The 16,119-nt window shown below is 36.5% G+C and overlaps 1 long non-coding RNA gene across 3 annotated transcripts in view; it reads right to left on the bottom strand.

Annotated features, from left to right (window-relative positions):
* LOC103222989 (uncharacterized) overlaps positions 1 to 16,119 on the bottom strand; it is a 56,036-nt gene that overhangs the window by 3,003 nt on the left and 36,914 nt on the right. For all 3 annotated transcript variants that reach the window (XR_012092750.1, XR_012092751.1, XR_005244586.2), the window contains one exon: positions 12,119 to 12,268. This is a non-coding gene — a long non-coding RNA (uncharacterized lncRNA). The remainder of the gene's footprint in view (positions 1 to 12,118; positions 12,269 to 16,119) is intronic.

The following is a 16,119-nucleotide window of genomic DNA, read 5'->3' as shown; positions in this document are numbered from 1 at the left end:
CTAAACAAAAAATTTAATTTTAAAAAAACAATGGGAGAGAGAGAGAGGATAGAGTAGGGGGAGAGGCAAAAGTTACACTACTCTGAATATATTTCATTTTGTATATTTGACTTTGAGGACACATAAATATTTTACATAATTATAAAACAAAATTAAACTTAAAAATTAAATTCTATAAAACAAAAACAAAATTTTAAAAATAGATCACACAAATTATTTCCAGTGACTTTACAACACAATAATTTGATTGTTTAATCCTAGTAGGATTAAACCTAAAGATAAAAAGAACTATATAAATAGCCATAAATTGGGCCAGTGCAGTGACTCCCACCTGTAATCCCAGGGCTCTAGAAGCCTGAGGTAGGAGGGTCATTTAAGCCCAGGAGTTCAAGACTACCCTGGGCAACATAGTGAGGCCCTGCCTGTACGAATAATTTTTAAAATTCGCTGGGTGTAATGGGGTGCTCCTGTAGTCCCAGCTATTCTGGGCTCAAGATTACAATAATGGTGCCATTGCTTTCCAGCCTGGGTGTCAAAGTGAGACCTTGTCTCTAAAAATAAAGTAAAATAATTATAAATTGTCTGCAGTAAACACATTGTTGGTATAGTGTTGACACAGTTATTTTGGGGGGTTATGTTCTGTGGGACAAAGCAAATGAATAATTATGTTGGTGTCCTTGAGAAGCAACCGCTTTCTTCATGGAAAAAGAAGATACAGATGACGTAAGATTGATAATGGTAAACAAAAACCCTGTGATGCTGAGTTTGAATTAGAAGTATCAGTATGAATTCATCATTTATTTTATTTCTAAAAACTCCTGGCTGTGTTTACTGGAAAAACCTAGAAACTCGACTGTAGTTTGAAAACATGATTTCCTCTAAAAAACACAGGATACATTGGAGAAATAGCTGTTTCCAAACATGAGACAGAAAATGTACCAGATGAAGCTGGAATATCAGACTATACCAAAAAGCAAGGAAACTATAAAAGACTAGTGTGAGCCTGTCAAAGGACTCAAGAGCCAAGCAATTCTCTCACTGGCCAAAGATAAGACAATGTGGGCATTAGTAGGGATTAAAACACATCAAATAAATTTAAAGTCATGAATTCATAATTATTCTTTTAAAAACTCTCATTGGTCACATATGGAGGATGCTGGAGAAGCAATTCACTATTTCGAAAACTGGTAAATAAAGAGAAAAAATCAAGCATAAGTCTTGTTTTTTTATGCATACTATACTTTAGGCCATAATAACCATATTTTATACAGAAAGGTTTATCTTTGTAGAAATAACCCAGCCAATAAATAATAATACAATTTAAATATAATCCTTTTGTAAACCCTCATGAAATAATGGATCTGAGAAAAGATTTAATGGCTGTTAACATCACAAAAAAGTGACATTATTGTGTCTGGATAGAAGTACACAAGACCACCTATGAAGTAGCCACACACCAAATAATCAAAGATAAATCTCTTAAGCCTACAGAAATACAAGGAACAAGTTACAGAAATACAAAGAACAGCAGAATATGTTAAACAATCATCTAGAGGTGTGTCTTTGTCCATTCAGGTTGCTCTAAAGAATATACAATAAACTAATGGCTTATAAAAAACATAAATTTATTTCTCACAGTTCTGGAGGCTGAGAACTCCAAGATCAAGGCTTTGGTGTCTAGCAAGTACCCACTTATAGTTCATGGACAACCATATTTTTACTGTGTCCCCACATGATGGAAGGAACACAAGATCTCTCTTGCATCTCTTTGATGAAGGGCATTAATGCCATTCATGAGGGCTCCACCCTCATGACCTAATTACCTCCCAAAAACCTCATCTTCTAATACCATTTCCTTAGGGGCTAGAATTTCAGCATATGAGTTTTGCAGGGACACAAACATTCAGACCATAAGAGGATGCAAGAAGCAGAATCCATAGGATGATTCATTCTACAGGACAAAATGACCCAGTTTCTTCAACAAATAAATTACAAACGAAAAACGAGGAGATGGGGCAACTATATATATATAGATGCACTTATATATATTCATATATATATTCATGAATATATATATTTGGGGTTTTTCTTTTCAGCAGGGTTTTTTTTTTTTCCAGACAGAGTTTTACTTCTGTCACCCAAGCTGCATTGCAGTGATGCAATCTCAGTTCACTGCAACCTCCACCTCACAGGCTCAAGCATTCCTCCTGTCTTAGCCTCCCAAGTCACTGGGACCACAGGCACACGCCACTGTGCCCAATTAACTTTTTTATGTCTTTTTTTGTAGAGACAGGGTTTCTCTATTTTGCCCAGGCTAGTCTTGGACTTCTGTGCTCAAGTGATCTGCCCACCTCAACCTCCCAAAGTGCTGAGATTACAGGCGTGAGCCATGGCACCCAGCCAACAATTATATATTAAAAGAGATTTAAGAAGCATACCAACTAATAGCAGTATGCAGAGTGTGTTTAGATCATGGTTCAAACAAACTCTGAAAAAAAATTGAGATAATTAAAGAAATTTAACTAATAACTATTTCATAGTATTAAGAATCATTCATTTTTTAGATGAAATAATAGTAAATCTTTTAAATATATTATTGAAATGTTTGCTGATAAAATGATAGGATGTTTGAGATTTGTTTCAAAATAACCTAGGACTGAGGGAACGGAAAGGAGATGTAGATAAAATTCAGTCATGAAATCAATGAAGCTGAGTTAATGGGTACCTAAAGCGGGGTTCATTATACTATCTATTCACTCTACTTTTGAATATGTTTGAAATTTTCCATAATAAAAAGTTTTCAAAACTTGTTTTAAAACATTTTTTTTACAGTATCATTGTAAAAAAAAAAAAAAAGTACAATATATCTCACACCTACAGTGAATGAATCATATAGAATATTCAAGAAATACTAAAGATAACATGCTGACATGTAAGTAAACTTCTCAAGTTTCCTCAAGGTGGTCAGATACTGTTTGCTCCAACACACCAATCTTGACATAACACCACTTCTGGAAGATTCTCAGTCACCTATAATACTGAATATGATGTTGAACATCTCGGAAACAATTGTGCTCAATCCCCTGGGTCCCCCGGCAATGCTACGGCTTTTCCTGAGCATCTGTGGCTCTGTGTCTGGACCCCTGATTTTAGACTTACTGGTGCCAATAAGTCTCAATGACTGAGGTCCCTCACCTTTGAGGCTACAAAAATTTCTTGTACAAAGAAGATAAACACCCCTGGCTCCTCTTGTGCAGTATTCTGCTCATCTTTCAAGGTCTTAGGTACACAAAAAGATTATATTTACCTGACTAAGGCTGCTGGACCTAGATATGGGACCAGGATGGTAGCAGGGAGAGTGACAGCAGCACAAAAGTAGCAGCAACAGCAGCAGTGGCTGCAGCCAAGGGAGAAAGAAGGGATTCTGCATATAGGCATCACTGAGACCCATAGAGGGAGACAGGCTTGGTCATCAGTCCCTGGAGCCTAACCTTGTGGCATCTGTACAAATATTAATTCTGGCCTGAAGCCAGGACAGGAATTGCCAGGACACAGGCAGTAAACTCTCATCAGATTATTACAAAATAAAAGTGCACACATGGACATTGCAAGAAAGCATATGAGGGAGTCATTCAAATTCTCTAAAGAGTTTAGAATCTCAGATTTTGAAAACAGCCTCAACATTACAAAGCTGCTTAGAAACAGAAATAGGCTTGGAAATGGAAAAGAAATTTAAAGATCATGGCTTAAAAATATAAAATAAATTTAAAGTTGGTGGCATTTGATAGAAAAATACGCTAGTTTCGTATGAAGCTTCAAATGAACAAATTATTAATGAGTAAGACAATTTCACTTTTATTTATTTATTTATTTATTTATTTATTTATTTATTTATTTATTTTTGAGGCAGGCTTTTGCTGTGCTGCCCAGGCTGGAAAGCAGTGGCTAGTCACAGACATGGTCATGGCACACTATAGCCTCAAACTCCTGGACTTAAGGGATTCTGCCTCCAACTTCTGGATTCAAGGGATCATTCTGCCTCAGGCTCTGAAGGAGCTGGGACTACAGGTAGGTGCCACCATGGCAACTGAGACCATGTTTAAATTAGTGTTTTCCTTATAATTGAAGATATATTGGTAGACTGCATAAACCATTATTTTGAATTTTATACAAATCATGAAGCCACATTTAGTTTCTTATACAACCTCTACATGTTATAGGAAATGTCAAAGGAAACATTAAGATGCCATTGTATACATTTACATTTAAAATTAAATTTAGTCTCAAACAAAACTAATTTGTATAAAGAATTAAATATTTTTAGAAAAATTGCTCTAAGAGAATTATCAGCTCTACATATTCTAAAATTTTTATTTCAAAACAATTTATCAGGCTGACCTGAGGGTAGTGAGTTATCTCAATTGATTATTCAGTCAGTTACAGATCAAACTCTTTGTTCTACTCTTTCCCCCTTCTCACTACTATACTTGACTAGTCTTAAAATATAGTAACAATAATAATTTATCAGAAATGAATCCCAAATGTAACAGGCTACAAAATACTCTTAACAGCTCCAATAACAACTGCATCAGCAGTAAGATCCTCATCAAAATTTAAAATTATCAAAAATTATTTGCAATCTGTCATTTTCCGAGAGAAACTAATGTCACTTTCAATTGCATCAATTGAAAATAAAATATCTAAAAGTTTAAATTTTGATGATCCATTAAATGAGTCTATGGGAAAGCAAGCCTGAAAAATCTTATCAGTAATCAAGATACCATATTAATAAAGTGGTATTATATATTGTATTGTATAATATTATAATGCCAGAAAATATTATAATGCCAGAAAATTTTCGTACTTTTTTTTTTTTTTTTTTGAGACAAGAGTCTCGCTCTGTCGCCCAGGCTGTAGCGCAGTGGCCGGATCTCAGCTCACTGCAAGCTCCGCCTCCCGGGTTTACGCCATTCTCCTGCCTCAGCCTCCCGAGTAGCTGGGACTACAGGCGCCCGCCACCTCCCCCGGCTAGTTTTTTGCATTTTTTAGTAGAGACGGGGTTTCACCGTGTTAGCCAGGATGATCTCGATCTCCTGACCTCGTGATCCGCCCGTCTAGGCCTCCCAAAGTGCTGGGATTACAGGCTTGAGCCACCGCGCCCGGACAATTTTTGTACTTTTTAAGTTAATTGTTGCTCATATATCACTATTACCTCTATAATATTTTATAAATAATACAAATTTTTAAAGGAAAAACTTTATTTCTAACACTTTTAATGACACTTTTTTCCTGCTCTTTAAACGTGGGCTCTGCATTTTCATTATAAAGCAATTTTTGAACTCTTACATGAGAGAATAGAACAGCTATAATTCTTACAAATGTTAAACCAATTCTTGCAAGCCCAGCATTATAGAAGGTTCTAATTGGGCAGGGTGGTGGCAGAGGGCCAGGGGGGAGGCCTTTAAAGATCAACAATTCCATTACACAGATAGCAAAACTGAGGCACCAACCTGTAATTGTTACAAGTGATTCAGAGACAGACTTGGGACTAAATCTCAAGACTCTCAGTTTTACCTGACATAAATTCTACCACCTATTCTTGCTGATTCTATCAATGGTCTAGGAAATTAGAAAGACTGAAGCTTTTTTAAAAAGAATGTATTATTGGGTGTTGTAAAAGCTGAGAATCCAAACAGGATTGCCAAACAACCTAGATATCTACAGCATCATGCCTTTATCACCAAAAAAAAACTAGGTATTTTCAAAGAGCTGGAGCAATGGGAAGAAACACAGCTATTGGCCAAGCCACCTCCAGAAGCAGAGAGGGAAGAAATATTCTTTCTCCCTTCTGATCTTTCATCTTTCACCACAGATTCCCATTAGCAAAAATGAGCTGGAAGCCAGCTGACAGAAGAGCCTGGCAAACCCTGTCTTCAGGAGTCAGCCTTCCGTGACAGAGCGGAGAAAGGATGAGGAGTGAATCGAAGGCAACTAGCAAAAGACTGGCACACGGAATAAGCCAGGAATAGCCTCAGGTGTGAGTGCTACCTGAAAATCTAAGAAGTGCTGGTAGCCAGATATTAAGACAATGAAAGCCCTTGTCACAGTGCATGGCATATGGTGAGTAGCGGTTACAAAATCATCATCATCATTACTATTACTCTTAATAGTATTAAACAGGAAGAGGTTAAAAAAATGATAAAAGAATCAGGGGAGTTGGTCAAAGAATCATGAGACCAGCACTAAACATCAAAAATATTGACAAGACAAAGCTGAATGTGTTGCTTCCTATAATCAGGGAGGGCTATGCCAGTCAGGCACAGCAGACTGTTAGCCTTATATCGGATTTTTCTTTAGGGGAAGCGTGAAGTGCTAGGAATTGACAGACTTTCAGGGATATGAGTGGTTGGACAACATCTGCAGAAGCTCAGTTACTCAGGTGAGACTGCTGCTGATTAGCTGGCACTGAGAGGTGTGTTTACTGGAGTGAGTCTTTCCCCGGCGAGCTGACTCATGCGAGAGGGGCTCACTGATGCAGGTTATTCTTGATCAACTGAATGGGTTTAAAACTGGTTCTTGTGGCTATTTTGTTTCCATTGCTACAGAAAACAACACAACAACAACAACAACAACAAAAACAGTCTTTTTCTATGTTTGTAGGAACCTCTTTACTGTTAGTCCTTCTTACTGGTCCTTGTTCAATCAAAGCTGCAGGAGAAAACATCAAGTGTTGTGCAGCTCTTTATCCCTGTTGGGGATTCTCCTCGAAGGTGAAGTTTCATCTGTGGATATTTGATTTTCAGTTTTACATGTCTATGAAAATAATTGCATCCTGGTTTTTGTCTTTGAATCATTTGTTGAATCATTTGTCAGGATGGTGGCTGCACACAAGCATTTAAGATTCTGGAACATAGACATTGAACACCAGTGAGATAAGTATAACTGGAAAGGCCTGGCAGATGTTTTGGAACCGTGACCACAGATTTCCCAGACCTGATCACGAAAACAAGTCTCAAAGATTTTCCAAGTCTATTTTAGGTAGCCAGGTTGCCTTTTCTTTTAGCTTAGAGATAGATTATTCCAATTCACCGGAAGTGTTTAGGTATAATACACAATGTTGGCAATGGTAAAGAATCTTCCCTGGTTGGTCAAAATAAAATCCAAGACAATTCTATTATTTATAATGACTTGGTTTAAGGAATTTAAACTGGTTTGTTGTGTTTGCTGTGCCTCACAGTTTGGGATGTATTATTTACTACGTCAACCAAAGTAATTTTTTTATGAAAGCTTCTAGTAGTTTCACTCCTGTGGATAGGATCATTATTCTCAGAATTCTCTCTCCATAAAGGGTTTTATGTACTCTTTGAAATGATATATAATTCATTTGGGATGTTGGGGAATTTAGTTGGGGAGCTAAATTGTATCAGTTATCTTTTGCTCTATGACAAATGATTCCAAATTTAGCAGCTTGAAAACAAGAAAATTATGTCATATAGTTCCTGAGGGTTATAAGTTTTGGAGCATCTTATCTGAGTGGTTCTGGAATAGTGTCTCTTATGAAGTTGCAGCCAGGATGTCAGCTAAGGCTGCAGTTCTCTGAAGGTTGGAATAGAGTATAGGATCCACTTACTTCCAAGAAGGCTCCCTCACCTGGCTGTGGACTGGAGGCCTTAGTTTCTCATGGGCTGTTGGCAAGATTTCTCAATTCCTTGTCACGTGGGCCTTTCCATAGAGCTGCTGACAACATGGCAGCTAACTTTCCCTAGAGTGAATTGTATGATAGAGAATAAGGCAGAAAATACATTGTTTTTTATTACCTAACATTGGAAGTGACATACTACCGCTGTTGCCACAGAGGTCACATATACCAACCTTGGCACAGTGTGGAAGAGGTACGGTGTACAAGTGCATGAATACCAAGAAGCAAAAATCATTAGGTACTATCTTGGAGACTGACTACCACAGAAATTACACTGTTGGAATGGCCTAACTAATAATTCAACAGAACAATGAATCTTGGTCCTATATTGGCATTAAAGAGTCTCATTGTTTTATAGAGAAAAAAATAACAAAAAGATATACAAGAGATAATTCAACATTGATGGAACTCCAGATATACTGTTTCTGAGTACTGTTGACAAATAGTTATTGTTTGTATTTTGTAATTTCCCTGGTGCAGGGACATTTTATTTCATTTATATATTGCATTCAGAGTATCGTTTTTTTGGCTTTTTTTGTTGTTGTTTTTGTTGTTGTTGTTTTCCTTCTCACTAGGCTTCTTGGACAAAGAGTATTGTTATTGGAAAGTCAGAGTAACATACCTTCACATCATTTATTTAAATGGCTGAGCTAAAAATAGTTTGGAAGAACTGAATTATAGAGTTATAATGACAATTACCTAGATCAAGGATTAGCAAACTTTCTCTGTAAAAAAACTAGATGTGAAATATTTTTGACTTTGTGAGCCATATATTGTTTTTTGGTCACAACTCAGATCTGCTGTTGTAGCACAAGAACAGCCATAGGCAACATGTTTAAAAAAAAAAAAAAAAAAAAAAAAAAAAAAAGGCTGTGGCTGTGTTCCAAATAATTTTATTTACAAAAACAGGTGGCTGGCCAGATTTGGTCTGTAAGCCATAGTTTGCCAACTCTGGTCTAGACATAGGTAACTTATTATCACTAGTAAAGTGAATATGACAGGCTAAGTCAGAAGTATAATACTTTAAGCAATAAAGGAGAATAGTATTACCACAAATATAATATATAAGAATATGCAATAGAGAGTGTGATATATAGAAGAATCTTCTTCCAATGATCTTTAGCCAAAATTATCTACTCCATGTAATCATTAGCTTATTCTGAGGATCTTGGGTTAGCAGTCAACTTCTGTGAACCATCTGCTGAAGGCTCTCTGGAGAACTTCAATTTAACATATCTAGCAGATGTAACTTTTCAGTTGGGTCAAGGATCTTTTCATTTTTTCAGAGGATTAAGTGTCCTTATCACTATAAGGACAATAAAGTTTATAACTAATGGAAAAAGCCTTACATAGCTTTTATGTAAGCATTCCATAAATAAGTATTCTAATTAAATATGTCTGTGTATTAGACAATTGGAATATTCTAAGTAAGTAACACAAAATCTAATTGTGCTTTTATTTTGTTGTTTTGTTTTGTTTTTATTTTGTTTTCTGCCATAGTAAGAGCTGTGGATTTTTGATAGGGAAATACTTCAACTTACCCAGGAAATAACTGTGCCGATTAGTACACATTAATAAACACAATTGTATAAATTATATAAATCTATTTGGGGATGCTAAAACTATTACTTAGAGCAGAGGTCCACAACACCTGGCACCAGTTCATGGCCTGTTAGGAACTGGGCCGCACAGAGGTGAGTGGTGGGCAAGCAAGCGAAGCTTCATCTGTGTTTCCAGCTGTCCTCCATCACTCACATTACCACCTGGGCTCTGCCTCCTGGTCAGATCAGTGGTGGCATTAGATTCTCACAGAAGTGTGAACCCTATTGTGAACTGCGCATGCAAGAAATCTAGGTGGCTTACTCCTTATGAGAATCAAACACCTGATTATCTGCCACTGTTTCCCATCACTTCCAGATGGGACCGTCTAGTTGCAGGAAAACAAGCTCAGGGCTCCCACTAGTTCAACATTATGGTGAGTTGTATAATTATTTCATTATATATTACAATGTGATACTAATAGAAATAAAGTGTACAATAAATGTAATGTGCTTGAATCATCCTGAAACCATACTGAGCTTAATTTAATATACATAATGCATGAACTGGACATGTCTTCTGCTATACTACAGAAGTTTTCTGGTCACTGTTTAATACTGTGGCAAATTTATCCCTACTGTGATGGGTTGTTTAATGGAGAATTTTGGCAAGTGTCAATTTGAGGTTTCATCTCATATTTCAAGATCCAGTTTTGCCAGATCTTAGTCTTATGGAGTTCATAATGAGATAACTCCCCTTGTTTCTTTTAAGAATTTTGGCATCCGGGCCAGGTATGATAGCTCATGCCTGTAATCCCAGCACTTTGGGAGGCTGAGGCAGGAGGATCACCTGTGGTCAGGAGTTCGAGACCAGCCTGGCCAACATGGTGAAACCCCATCTCTAATAAAAATACAAAAATTATCCAGGCATGGTGGCACATGCCTATAATCCCAGCTACTCAGGAGGCTGAGCCAGGAGAATCACTTGAACCTGGGAGGCAGAGGTTGCAATGAGTCGAGATCACACCACTGCACTCCAGCCTGGATGACAGAACGAGACTCCATCTCAAAAAAAAAAAAAAAAAAAAAAGAATTTTGGCATCCAAATTTTGTATCTATTTCTTATGGAATTGATGAACTTCTTATTATTTCGTTGTTATTTACATGAGATCCTTGTATAAGAACTTCAGTCAGTCTGTTTAGTGTGCTATTCTGTTAAAATATTTCAATAGTACTTCTAAGGTATTTCAACAGTATCTGCAGTACAGTATACTAGCTTCAATAGTACCTCTTTTACTGTGTCCCTACCTCTGATACAGCAATTATTTTAGATATAGTAAAGACATCAAGTAATTAATATATTTGTTATTTTTAAACAGTACCTGAGTAAGATTTTAAAACCTCTTTTTTTGTGTCATAGTTTAAATAAATGAATTATTTTAAAAGCATTACCAGGCTGGGCACGGTGGCTCGCGCCTGTAATCCCAGGACATTGGGAGGCTGAGGTGGGCGGATCACGAGGTCAGGAGATCGAGACCATCCTGGCTAACACGGTGAAACCCCGTCTCTACTAAAAATACAAAAAGTAGTCAGTCATGGTGGCGGGCGTCTGTAGTCCCAGCTACTGGGGAGGCTGAGACAGGAAAATGGCGAGTGAATGCAGGAGGCGGAGTTTGCAGTGAGCCGAGATCGCGCCACTGCACTTTTTACATACTTATTCTTTTATTTCAGTAATTTTAAGTACCCTAGAGAAGACCACAGTTCAGTCACTGGTTCAGTTTGAGCAATTTAAACAGGTAGTAAATTTTACAAGGGAGAATGAGCTACTTATTTATAACAAGCATAGTTTTTTTAATTGTAGTAAAAAACACATAACCTGTAATTTATCATCTTAACCATTAAGCATACAGTTTAGTAGTGTTAAGTATGTTCACATGTTGTGAAACAGATCTCCAGACTTTTTATCTTGCAAATCTGAAACCCTGCTATGGTTAAATGACTCCTCAAAAAATTCATTTTGAAACTTACTCCCCAATGTGGCAACTTTGAGAGGTGAGGCCTTTAAGAGGTGATTGGATCATAAGGGTTTAGCCATAATGAACAGATTAATCCATTCATGAATTAATGGATTAAATGGTTAATGGATTCATGGGTTATCATGGGAGCCGGACTGGTGGATTCATAAGACAAGGACTAGAAACCTGAGCTAACATGTTCGGCCCCCTCATCATGTGATGTCTTGCACTGCCTTGGGACTCTTCAAAGAGGCTCCACCAGCAAGAAGGCTCTCACCAGTTATCGCCCTTCAACTTGAGACTTCTTGGCCTCCATAATTGTAAGAAATAAATTATTTTTCTTTTAAATTATGCAGTTTCAAATATTCTGTTACAAGCAACAGAAAACAAGCTAATACAGAAAATAGGTACGGAGAAGTGGGGTGTTGCTGGTAACAAATACTCAAAAATGTGGAAGTGGCTTTGGAACTGGGTGATGGAAAAAGGTTGGAAGAATTTGTAGAAACAAGCTAGATAAATCTAGATTTTGAGGGCTTGGCAGACAAGAAGACTAAAGAAAGTTTGGAACTCCTTAGTTATTGCATAAGTGGTTGTGATTAGGATGCTGATAGAAATATGAACAGTACAGTGACATCAGCAAGATTGTGAAGTATAAGATTCCCCAACATCAGTTCCCCAACAAAAATATAACTAGAAAATATTCAAAGACAAGAATATCACTCTGAATTCTCCAGAACTTGGGGGAGAAATGGAGACCCCCCCCCCCCCCCGCATCCACAGGATTGAGAGAAGTCACAACTGGTAAAAAGAATTGTTCATTTCAGACTGTGCCATTGCCTTTCCCAAGCCAGCAAAATACCACTCACAGAGATTTCTTTAAACTCAAGATTTCTGTGGTGAGAGGAGGGAATTGGAGGTGCATGTTCTGTCTCTCCATTGATCTTCAAATCTTTATGGAAGCCTACTCCTGTCCTGTCCCACAGGAATCATCAGGAGTTCCAGGAGAGCTAAACCACCTGCAGCGAATTGGGGACAAAAAGCAGGGCATTAATCACAATGACTGGAAAGTGGATCTTGAGAGCTTCTCTGCACTCCAATAAAGTGGAGATCCCAAGTTGAAGAGACTGATTAGCACCAAAGCACTGCAAGGGTCACAACCTACAGGAAAGCCCAAATCCTTGGCCAGATGTTCCATAAAGCCCAGGTGCTTGTGTGGAGCATTCCCTTCCCAGAAACAACTAAAAGGTCAGAATTAAGTTACAGTGCCAACTTAAGTCTTCCTCAGACTGGGAAATATTTGCAGGGCAGCAATATATTTTTGGGGCAACATCTAAGTTCCAGTGCTCACTATAAGTTTTCCACAGACTCAAAAACAATGTGAAGGCAACAATTTAGTTATGGAGAAGCATTTAAATTCCAGTGTTCAATATGAGTCTTTCCCCCAGGCCAGGAAACAACAGTAGGGCAACTAGTTAGTTCCACTGCAGTGTGTCAGTTCAGGTCACCATAAGTCCTCCCCAAAATGAGAAGCAACAACAGAACAGCATTTAAGTTCTGATAGTAAGTAGTAAAGGTCTAACACCACCAACGAATATCTGCAAACACTGGAATAGGTGACAGTCTCCTCAAATGCTCAGGCATCAATGGAAAGATACAAAAACTGTGAAAACTCAGAGAAAGATGACATGACCAAGAGAAATCAACAAAGCTACAGCAATGAACCAAGAAGAATTGAAGATCCATGAAATGTCTGAGAGAGAAATCAAAATAATCCTCTTAAACAAGTTCAGAGAGCTCAAGCAAATATGGATAGAAAACTAAATGAAATTTGGAAAACTATCCAGGAACAAAATAAGAAATTTGACAAAGAAGTGAAAACAATTTTTAAAATAATAGCAAACCTACAAATAAAGAGTATAATAACTGCACTGAAAAACTCATTAGAAAGCTTCAACAGCAGACTTGATCAAACAGAGGCAAGAATTAATGAGACTGAAGACAAAACATATGAAATTACCCAATCAAAGGAGAAAAAAAAAAAGAATTAAAAAGAATGAGGAAGGCCTATGAGAATTACAGGACACCATTAAATGAACTGACCTCTGCATAATAGGAATCCCTGAAGGAAACAAGAGAGAAAAAAGCTTAGAAAGCATATTTAAGGAAACAATGGCTGAACATTTCCCAAATATGAAGAAGGGTGACAGCATCTAGGTACAAGAAGCTCAGAAGTTATCAACCAAATTCAGTCCAAAGAGGAATTCTTCAAGACACATCATAATCAAATTAGCAAAAATCAAAGACAAAAAAAGGATACTCAATGCAGCAAAAGGAAAGAAAAAAATATCACATTTGATGGAGCTTCAATATGATATGCAGTGGATTTCTCAGCAGAAACCCTGTAGGCCAAGAGAGATAAGGATGCTATATTCAAAGTGCTAAAGGAAAATAAACTGCCAACCATGCATATTGTACCTAGAAAAGCTATCCTTCAAACACAAAGGAGAGATAAAGACTTTCTCAGACAAACAAAAGCTGAGGAAATAATCAACACCAGACCTGCCTTACAAGAAATCTAAAGGGAGTTCTTCAATCTGAAAGAAATGGATGCTAATGTGTAACATGAAAACATCTAAAGATACTAAACAAATTGGTAAAAGAAAGAAAACAGACAAATTTAGAATAGTTTAATGCTGTAATTGAGATAAAGAAACCACTAATAGCTTAAGAAAGAAGACTAAAAGACAAAACTGTTTTATGAAAATAACGACAACAATTGGTTAAGAAATAAGCAATATAAGAGGATGTAAATTGAAAAATCAAAAATCAAAATGAAGGGTGCTAAAGTGTAGAGTTTGTTTTGTTACTTTATTTACTTTGCAATCAAATTCAAGTCAGTATCAGTTTGAGATAACCTGTTATAACTATAAGAGGATTCTGTAAGCTTCATAGAAACCAGAAAGTAACAATATATAACAGAGACGCTTAAAATAAACAGCCTGGAATCAACAGGTATCACTAGAGAAAATTGCTTAACCACAAAGAAGACAGTAAGAGAGGGAAAATGGAGGGAAGGACCCACAAAGAAATCAGAAAACAAGTAACAAAATGGCAGTAACAAATCCTTACATATCAATAATACCTTTGAATGTAAAGGTATTAAATTCTCCAAAAAAAAAAAAAAAACATAGGGTGGCTAAATGGGTTAAGATTTTTTAAAAGACCCAATTATAAGCTGTCTTTAAGAAACCCACTTCACCTATAAAGACATGCACAGACTGAAAGTGGCAGAATTAAAACAGATATTCCATGCAACTGGAAACCAAAAAAGAGCAGGAGTAGCTATACTTATAGTAGAGAAAATAGACTTTGAGTCAAGAACAGTTAAAAAAAAAAAAAAGCAAAACAAGGATATTATATAATGATAAAAGGGTCAATACGGCAAGAGGATATAACAATTAAATATATATACGCCCAACACCAAAGCACCCAAACATTTAAAACAAATATTAATTCACCTAAAGGGAGAGATTATAATACCATGTGTTGTATTATTACAATGCAGTAATAGTAAGGGACTTCAGCACCCCACTTTCAGCAAAGGACAGATTGTGAAGACAGAAAATCAGCAAAGAAACATGAGAGTTAAACTGCACTGTAGACCACATGAGAGTTAAACTGCACTGTAGACCAAATGAACCTAACAGATATTTGCAGAACATTCCATTTAACAGCTGCAGAATACACATATTTTTCCAGAACACATGGAATGCTTCCATAAAACATTCCCCAGGATAGACAATATATCTTAATAATTTTTTAAAAATCAAAATAATAACAACGTATTTTTTCTGGAATAAACCTGGAAATCAATATTGGAAAGAATGTTGAAAACTGTACAAATTAATGGAAATAAAACAAATGCTCCTGGACAATGGAGGGACTGGTGAAGAAATTTAAAAGAAAATTTAAAACTCCTCAAGACAAATTAAAATGGAAACACAACATACCAAAACCTATGGGATACACCAAAAGTAGTGCTAAGAGAGAAGAAATATCTACATGAAAAAAGTAGAAAGACTTCAAATGAACAACTTAATGATGGATCACAAGGAACTAGAAAAGAACAAACCAAACCCAGTATCAGTAGAAGAAAAGAAATAATAAAGATCAGGGCAGAAATAAATGAAACTGAGATAGAAAAAAAAAAAAGAAGATTAACAAAATAAAAAGTAGGTTTTTAAAAAAGATAAGAAAAGTTCACAAATCTTTAGCTAGACTAAGAAAAAGAGAGAATACCCAAATAAATGAAATCAGAGTTGAAAAAGGAGACATTACAACTGATACCACAGAAACATAAAGAATCATTAGAGGTTATTATGAACAACTATATGCCAACAAATTGGAAAGTCTAGAAGATATGGATAAAACTCCTGTACACATACAATCTACCAAGACTGAACCACAAAGAAGTAGAAAATCAGAACTGATCAATAACAAGTAACAAGATTGAAGCAGTAAAAAACTCTCCCATCAAAGAAAAGCCCAGAACCTGATGGCTTCACTGCTAAATTCTACCAAGCATTTAAAGAATAAATAACACCAATTCTACTCAAACTATCCCAAAAAGTTGAAGAGGAGGGAGTACTTTTAAATTCATTCTATGAGGTCAACATTACCCTGATACCAAAATCAGACAAGGACACACACACAAAAGAAAACTATAGGCAAATATCCCTGATGAACATAGATGCAAAATTTCTCAGCAAAATACTAGCAAACTGAATTCAACAATACATTAAAAACATCATTCATTGTGATCAAGTGGGATTCATCCCAGGAAAGCAAGGATGGTTCAACATATGCA

This window comes from Chlorocebus sabaeus, chromosome 4 (assembly GCF_047675955.1).
Source record: "Chlorocebus sabaeus isolate Y175 chromosome 4, mChlSab1.0.hap1, whole genome shotgun sequence".
Taxonomy (NCBI): domain Eukaryota; kingdom Metazoa; phylum Chordata; class Mammalia; order Primates; family Cercopithecidae; genus Chlorocebus; species Chlorocebus sabaeus.
This window is presented reverse-complemented; position numbering and strand designations above follow the sequence as displayed.